We start from the raw sequence: 9060 nt of genomic DNA on the forward strand, positions 1-9060 counted from the left end.
TGGCAGTATCCCCGGTATAGTGCAATAATTTCCAGAGAATCAAGTAGCAGAGGAAATGGACAGGACACCAATGTTTGTGTGGCTGGGTTCCGCTGGACCTGAAGGAAAGGTCACTGTTATGCAGCTTGGTCCAGTTCTATCCCACCCAAAGACACTTTGTGATGTGATTTGGGTTAGTGAAAAGTGTAGGAGGAAGCCAAGACATCTTTTCATGTCCAGACTTGGGAGATCTTCCATCAAAGGGGAAGGGAATATGGAGTGTGGGGAGGAGATGACATTACTAAAGATCCCAGGAAGAATAAAATTCAGCTTAAGACCTTGAACACTAGTAGCTAAATCAACAGGGGGAGATATTAATAACAAAACTGGCCTCCAGGTCATCTAAATGAGAATAAACATGTACAAATAAATATTGCAAGACTAAGGAAAATTAATTAACATCTGATGAGACAGAGGATCCTGTAGATTCATGAGGGATCATGGAACTATAGGTCAAGATGTTCCTGAATGGTTCAGGAGAGGCATAATAATTGTGAAAACAGAATTAATAGCCTGCGCAGTATAAATAATTTGCAGAATAGAAAAACTGGAATCGACTGTGTTAAATCCCACCCGAGAAACAAAAGAGAGGACATGGAGTCAGGTTTTTCCTTTGACATCTCTATAATAGTAATGTGATTTGACTTCATGTGTATTTTGGGATCAAGAAAGAAGATATGGCACTTCTGGACATGCATAGGAGAATATTTTGATGTATTTTTCCTTTTAAAAGTTATTCTGGGGGGCAGCTAGGTGGTGCAGTGGATAAAGCACGAGCCCAGAAATCAGGAGGACCTGCGTTGAATTCTGGCCTCAGACCAAACACTTGGCACTTACTAGCTGTGTGACCCTGGGCAAGTCACTTAACCCCACCTGCCTAAAAATTGAAAAAAAAAATACAAAAGGTATTCTGGATCCATAAGTCCCAATGCATGATGCGTATCTTGGTCTCTGAGCAGAAAAGAACTTTAAGGAGATGAGAGTTCATCAACCATTTTAGTATGTTTGATTTCCAAAAAGTCACTATCTCTGACTCACCGAGATTATTGTGTGTCTGTTACCTGGAATTGAGCATTGTAGTGGTGATATATCTAATTTGCATGGTCCCTTTAAGAAGCCAAATGCTTTTTTGTTATTGATTTTATTAAAGTGGTAATAATTCGTTTTTGGAAGTATGAACTGGTAAGCAGAACTCTTCTTTAAACATCATGAACATCTTGTGAGACTATTTAGCCTGAGTCACACACTTCAGTCTGTTAGTCATTTAGACTGTGGGATTATATTCCTTCATTTTTGAAGAGGACTAAGGACATCACAGGGTGTCTTGACTTGTTTATAAATTGTATTTAAGGTAGACAGAGTTGGGAAAAGTCTCAGTCTTACTCTCCCTGAGTCATAGAACTCCAATGGCAAGAAAAAAGTTAAGACAACTGGTGATGGCCTGAGATGTGGTGGATAACCTTAGTGTTTTTTGATATCTGACCAACCTCTAAGCACTTCACAGGACCTACTTCAGCTGCCTTCATGGACTTCAGAACTCACTGTTCTCATTCACCAATTCTACTGGTGGAAATCTTCAAACACTTTGGGCAGATAGCCTCTTAACTCACTGACAGGTTTGAGGTCAGAACAGGTTTCTTTGGTGTGTGTGCACTTGTAGCAAAACCTCTTTCTGTGAATACATTCTTCACAATTTCCCATAAGGAAAACTCTGAGGAGAGTGGGTAGAAGGAGGTTTTCCCCTAGGCAAATTTTAGGTTTTGTCACACCCATGCTACCATCTGCACAAAAAACTACTGTAAATCTCCTGGGAGGAAAAAGTTCACTGACTCAGGGTGCACTAGACCTCAGGGCTTCCACTAGGTGGGTTTTTGATTAGAGATCTATCACTGTGGTCGTAATCATCACTATCATAATTGCACAGTGATACAGTTCAGCACACAATCTCCTTCCTTCAGAGCATTCCTGTGGAGCCTTCAGAAGGTTCAGGATTGTTTATCAACCAGACATTCTGGTTATTAACCAGATTGAAGAGAGGAGAGAGCAGCAGAGTGAAGAGGTGAAAACATAATTCTGTGAGTTTTCTACAGGGAGAGATGTAGCGGAATAGTGATTACTGCAACTCCCTTAGTATCCTTGACTGTTACTGACTCTAACAAGGAGGATAAAGCAAATTATAGATGATTATTCTGGTTTTGTTATTTTGTGGTATTTACCTTTTGCTACATTCTACGTCTATGCATACTATGTTTAGGACACCAAACTTGTCAGCAGGAGTCATGGGGCTTTGCTGATCAGCCCTGTTCCTGAGAACTCAACTATGTTGCAGGGTCCCTTATGATCACTGGGGCTGTTGATGGTGACCTGGTAGACAAGGATAGATAGTATTTGAATAGACTGTGATAGGAGAGAGGATTCATGGCAAGATGGGGTGATCTGTTCTTCCAACTTTTATTCTCTCCTTCCTCATTGCATCCTTATTACTGCTACATCTATCTTCCTAATCAGTTGTTCTGATCATGCTACTGCCCTGCAATGTCTTCAGTGGTTCCCTATTGTTTACTGAATAATGTCCAAACTCCTTAACCTAGAATTCAGTGTTCTCTAACCTTATGCTACCTTTCTAGGCTTACTGTCCCCTATACATGCCCACCCCAAATGCACTACTTATTATTCCCTTAGTGTGTCCTGTACTTCCACCTTTAAGATTTTGCTCATTCAGTTCGACATTTACTGAACTGTTGAAGCTGTAGGGTGGACTGCACCCGCACCCCAGTAAACCATGCAGGCAAATGGGCTAAACCAGACTGATGGTAAGTGACAGGTCTCAAATCCATTGATGATAGTTGCTGAATTTTTTTGGCGGGTAGACTCCTAAATGTTTTATGATGTCTACTGTAACTTTAAATGGAATTTCTCCTTCTATCACTTGCTGTTGGGCTTTATAAGTAATATATAGATATACTGATGATTTATGTGTGCTTATTTTATGTCCTTTAACTTTGCTAAATGTGTTTATTATTTCAAGTAATTTTTTGTTGATTATCCAGGATTCTCTAAGTATACCATCGTGTCACCTGCATAGGGTAATAGCTTTGTATCTTCATTTCCTATTTGAATTCCTTCAATTTCTTTTTCTTCTCTTATTGTTAAAGATAATATTCTAAGATATTGAATAACATTGGTGACAACAGACATCTTTTTTCACTCTCAATCTTATTGGAAATGCTTCTAGTTTATCCCCATTACATATAATGTTTCCTCTATTTTAGCCTTCAGGTATCTAAAGGTCCCATGAAAGGTTTTAAAGAAAATTGAAAGAGGCTCTCAAGCCACCTGAACATAATTTTGGTGGAAAACAGCAGGGGCCTGACAACCAAACTCCCTCCATGTTACCAAAGTATTATAACTGTATAGACTACAGATTCCCATCTCCATGTTCTAGCTGGCACATTTAAGTAACAATATCATGCAAAACTAACATGTAAAATGATTATTATACACCTGATTATAGCAGATAGTAATAATCATAAAAATATGCCATACAACATGGTAATTTACATTGCCACAGGTACAACTTCCTTACAAAAAGATTTCTCATTACTCTTTCCACGTGACAAAAGCCAGTATCAAACGCAACAGCGTTATCTGAGGAAGCTTTAATAAAACCATGTCCATTTTTTTGACGAAAGAGAGGCAAGGTAAAGGCTTCCTGACAAGAGTCTATGATTCTGTGAGCTTTATAGACCAAGATGCCAGTAATCAAATCTGAAGGAATTCTGTCAGTCGAGAAATCTAGCACAAGAATTCGACTTGTTACAAATAGGACACCACCTTGGGTATAAGCCTCATATCTACTTCCACTTGCAATTTCATTTGTCACACGTCCAGGAAGGTGTTCAACTTCCTCTAACTTCAGTTGATTGATAAAATACTCCTCCTCTGCCGGCTGAGTGTTGAGCACCAGCACCGGGCACCCCGGGTGGCAGTGCAGCCGGATGAAGTGGTAGAGGAGCCGGTCTGCACCGAGCCCGCGGGCACACACCACCAGCCCATCCCTTCTAACAGCTCCAGCACCAGCTGTCTCTCGCATTCCAGAAGCGGCGCCATGGCGCCCCCAGCAGCCGGCACAGGAACTCCTTTTTCGGCAACTATTGAGATAATCATGTGGTTTCTCTTAGTTCTGTTGTTGATTTGGTCAATTATGGTGATAGTTTTCTGATATCGAACCAGCCCTGCATTCCTGGTATAAATCCTACCTGGTCATAGTGTGTTATTCTTGTGATAAGTTACTGTAATCTATTTGCTAATATTTTATTTAAAATTTTTGCGTCTATATTCATTAGGGAAATTGGTCTATAATTTTCTTTCTCTGTTTTGATTCTTCCCGGGTTAGGTATCAGCACCGTATTTGTATCATAAAAGAATTTGGTTGGACTCCTTCTTCACCTATTTTCCCAAATAGTTTATGTAGTATTGGCATTAATTGTTCTTGAAATATTTGATAGAATTCACTTGTAAATCCATCTGGACCCGGAGAATTATTCCTAGGGAGTTCATTGATGATTTTTTCAATTTCTTTTTCTGAAATGAGGTTATTTAAGCATTTTATTTCTTCTTCTTTTAATCTGGACAATTATATTTTTGTAAATATTTATCCATTTCACTAAAATTGTCAAATTTGTTGGCATACAGTTGGGCAAAATAACTCCAATTTATTGTTTTGATTTCCTCTTCATTATTGTTGAATTCACCCTTCTCATTTTCAATGCTGGTAATTTGGTCTTCTTCTTTCCCTTTTTTTTCAAACGAATTAACCAAAGATTTATTTACTTTATTGGTTTTTCCCCCCATAAAACCAGCTTTTAGTTTTATTTATTAGTTCAATAGTTTTCTTAATTTCAATTTTCTTAATTTCTCCTCTGATTTTTAGAATTTCTAATTTGGTATTTAATTAGACATTTTTAATTTTGTTTTTCTTGCCCAATTCATTGATCTCTTCTTTCTCTATTTTATTCATGTAACCATTAAGAGACATAAAACTTCCCCCAAGAACTGCTTTTCCCACATCCCATAAGTTTGGTATGTGTCTCATTATTGTCATTATCTTAGATGAGGTTATTGGTTGTTTCTATGATTTGTTGTTTTACCCACTCATTCTTTAGAATTAGATTATTTAATTTCCGATTAATTTTTGTCTATCTTTATTACACGTAATTTTTACTGTATTATAATCTGAAAAGGAGGCGTTTAATATTTCTGACTTCCTGCATTGGATTATGAGACTTTTTTGTGTAGTTGCCATGTACTACCTAGAAAAAGGTATATTCCTTTCTATCTCCAATTTTCTGCAGAGGTCAGTCACATCTAAGTTTTCTAAAAGTGTATGCATTTGCTTAACTTCTTTCTTGTTTATTTTGCCGGTTATATTTATCTAGTTATGAGAGGGTGAAGTTGGGGTTCCCTACTTGTATAGTTTTGTTATCTATTTCCTCCTGTAACTCCCTTACCTTCTCCTCTAAGAATCTGGATGCTATACCACTTGGTGCATATATTGTTAGTAATGATGTTACTTCATTGTCTATGGTACCTTTTAGCAGGATGTAGTTTCCTTCCTTATCTCCTTTATTTAGATTTATTTTTGCTTTTGCTTTGTCTGAGATAAGGATTGCTACCCCTGCTTTTTTTTTTTACTTCAGCTGAAGCATAATATATTCTGCTCCAGCCTTTTACCTTTACTCTTCACATCCCTCTGCTTCAAGTGTGTTTCTTGTAATCAACATATTGTAGGATACTACAATATATATGTAGGAGTACAATACAACAGTATGGTAGGCTTAATCCACTCTGTTTTCTTCTCCCATTTTATGGGAGAGTTCATCCCATGCACATTCCCAGTTATGATTATTATCTCTGTCTTTCTCTCCATCTTATTCTCCCCTGTTTATGTTTTTCTCTCTCCTTTCTCCATTTCCTTCCTCACTAGAGTTTTTCTTTTGACCACCACTTCCCTCAGTTTGCCCTCTCTCTTCTAGCCACTTCCATTTCCTTTACCCTTAATACTTCCTCCCTCCCTTCTACTCACTGCTTCCTTTTTCTTTTTCCTCTCTCCTCCTACTTCCTATGGGGTAAGCTAGATTTTTATAGCTAACCGATTATGTTATTCCCATTTTGAGCCAAATCTGATGCTCAAACAATGGTCATCTCCTTCCCTTCCTTCCCTCTACTGTAATAGGTTTTTGAGCCTATTTGTATTATATAATTTACCTTTGTCTGCCTCCTCGTTTCTTCTTCTCCCAGTACAATCCCTTTTCACCACTTAATTAGATTTTTATCATCACATCAAAGTCTACATATACCCACATCGTCTGTCTATGTGTACCCCTTTTAAATGTTATAATAACAACACAGTTCTCAAGAATTACAGGTGTCATCTTCCCTTGTAGGGATGTAAACAGTTTGCTATTATTAATAATATGTTGTTCTTTTCTTTCCAGTTCACTTTTTTATGCCTTTCTTGAGTCTTGTATTTGAAGATCAGATTTTTTGTTGAGCTCCGTTATATTCATCAGAAACATTTGGATGTCCCCTATTTCATTGAATTCCCATCTCTTCCCCTGAAAGATTATACTCATTTTTGCTGGGTAGTTGATCCTTGGTTGTAATCCAAGCTCCTTTGCTTTCTGGAATGTCATATGCCAAGCCCTCTGAACCTTTAATTTAGAAGCTGCTAGGTCCTGTGTAATCCTGACTATGATTCCATGGTATTTAAACTTTTTCTTTCTGGCGGCTTGTAGTATTTTCTCCCTGACCTGATAATTCTGGAACTTGGCAACAATATTCCTTGGAGTTTTCAATTTGTGATCTCTTTCAGGAAGTGATTGGTGGGGTTTTTCTACATTTCCCAGAGCTACACTGAGGCTTGTTGTGGGGGGAGCAGTCTGGAGTGGTGTGGCTATTGTAGGTTGCCTCCTCACCTGGGGCCTCCTCACCTGGGGCCACACTAGAGCATGGTTAAGTTCAGCTGTTGGTAGACACCTGTCCACTGGGACACATGGTCATTCTCTGAGCTAGCATTTGCCAGTTCCCCCGACTGTGCCAATACACACCAGGGTGGGGTGCTGGAAGGGTTCCTGGTTTTGGCACTTGCTTGCTCCACCACCCTGGGGCTCAGGACCTTTTGCACATTTGCTGAGGTGCAGCTTCCCACTGGTTTGCTGAGATGCCTCCTATCCTGTACTGGTCATCTTCAACCACAGCAAGAAGGATCTTTGCCCTTAATCCCCTTAGCTAAAATTTGATGTACTCTGTCTTTTTGCTGGCTCCACTGTTTCAGGATTTTTCCTGAAGTGATATTTTCTGGGTTTTTCAAGGTCAATAAGGGAGGGTGAGAGTGACTTACTGCTTACTCCCCCATCTTGGCTCATGCAAGTTTTACTTTTTACATTTTACTTTTTAAGGAGTTCTTCTCTTCAGTGAGTTTTTGTTCCTCCTTTTGTATTTGGCCAATTACACTTTTTTTTTGTGAGGCAATTGGGGTTAAGTGACTTGCTCAAGGTCACACAGCTATTAAGTATCAAGTATCTGAAGCTGGATTTGAATTCAGATCCTCCTGACTCCAGAGCCAGTGCTCTATCTACTGTGCCACTTAGCTGTCCCCAAGGCCAATCATACTTTTTAAGGAGTTGTTTTCTTCACTGCATTCCCCCCCTCCCTTCCCCTGCCATTTGGCTAATTGCATGTTTTAAGGAGTTGTTTTCTACAATCTATTTTTGTCTTCTTTTTGCAAGCTAGTGACTTTCTTTTGCATACCTCTTATTTCTTTTCCAATTTTTCTCCTATCTCTGTTATTTGACTTTTAAAATCTTTCTTGAGCTCTTCCAAGAAGGTGTTTTGGGCTTGAGACCAGTTCATATTCCCCTCTGAAGTTTAGGGTGTGGGAATATTGAAAATATTGTCCTCTTCTGAATTTGTCTTTTAATCTTCCTTGTCTCCACAGTAAGAATCTGAGGTCATTGTCCTTTTCTGCTTTTTGCTCATGATATTTGTCTATTTCCTGGCTTTTAAAGTTGAGCTCTCCTGCTGGAGCACAGAGGGTACTGACCCAAGCTTCTTGTGCTGGAGGGTCCGGGTCCTGAGTAGTGGCTTTGTGTTCTGGGGCCTCAGATGCTGGCAGCTAGAGACTGTAAGGGTCTGGTAGCTTACCTGGTGCTGAGCTCAGGTCAGCAACACTGAAGCTCTTGGGCTGGAGGGGCTCTGTCCCTTGAGGATGGCTGGTCTGAAGCACCAGAAGGTTTGACTGATGAAGGATACCTGCTTGCCTGGAGTTGTGCCTCCTGGCATTATGCAGAAGCATAGAGAAGTTTGGCTCCTAGAGTAGACCAGTTTCCCTGCCAGTGCCTAGACACTTAAGGAGGTCCTGGTATTGGTGCTTGCCACTCCACACCTGGGCTCAGGATCTCTTCTGTTTGCTGAGGTGGGGCTTGTCACTGGCTTGCTGGGACACCTTCTGTCCTGTACTGCTCCCCTTCCACCAGAGAAAGAATGATGTTTCCCATGAATTCCCAGGCTCCTGGGCTAAAAGATTGTGCACTCCATCTTTCTGATGGCTCAGCTGTTCCAGATTTTTCTTGGGGTGATATTTTCTGGGTGTTTAGAGGTGAATAAGAGAGATGAGAGTGACTTGCTTCTTACTTCATCATCTTGGATCCAGAAATCCAAAATATTTTCTTACAACACAACAGTACTCCATTACATTCATAAACCATCTTCTAGTCATGTCCTAATAGATGGGCATTCCCTCAAATTCCAATTCTTTACACCATAAAAAGAGCTACTATGAATATTTTTGTATATGTTTGTCCTTTTCCCTTTTGGATGATCTTTTTGAAATATAGAACTAGTGATGGTATTGCTGGATCAAAGGGTATGCCATTTTATAGCCCTTTGGGTATATTTCAAAATTGCTCTCCAGAATGGCTGGACAGTCACAACTCAACGATGCATTAGTGTTCCAATTTT

The 9060-nt window shown here is 39.5% G+C and overlaps 1 pseudogene; it reads right to left on the minus strand.

The window, feature by feature from the left end:
- Nucleotides 1–3543: 3543 nt before the first annotated feature.
- LOC110203876 (DNA repair endonuclease XPF pseudogene) lies at nt 3544–4149 on the minus strand (annotated as a pseudogene).
- Nucleotides 4150–9060: the final 4911 nt, after the last annotated feature.

Source organism: Phascolarctos cinereus, unplaced genomic scaffold (genome assembly GCF_003287225.1).
Source record: "Phascolarctos cinereus isolate Bilbo 61053 unplaced genomic scaffold, phaCin_HiC Scaffold_3;HRSCAF=262, whole genome shotgun sequence".
In the NCBI taxonomy this organism is placed as follows: Eukaryota; Metazoa; Chordata; class Mammalia; order Diprotodontia; family Phascolarctidae; genus Phascolarctos; species Phascolarctos cinereus.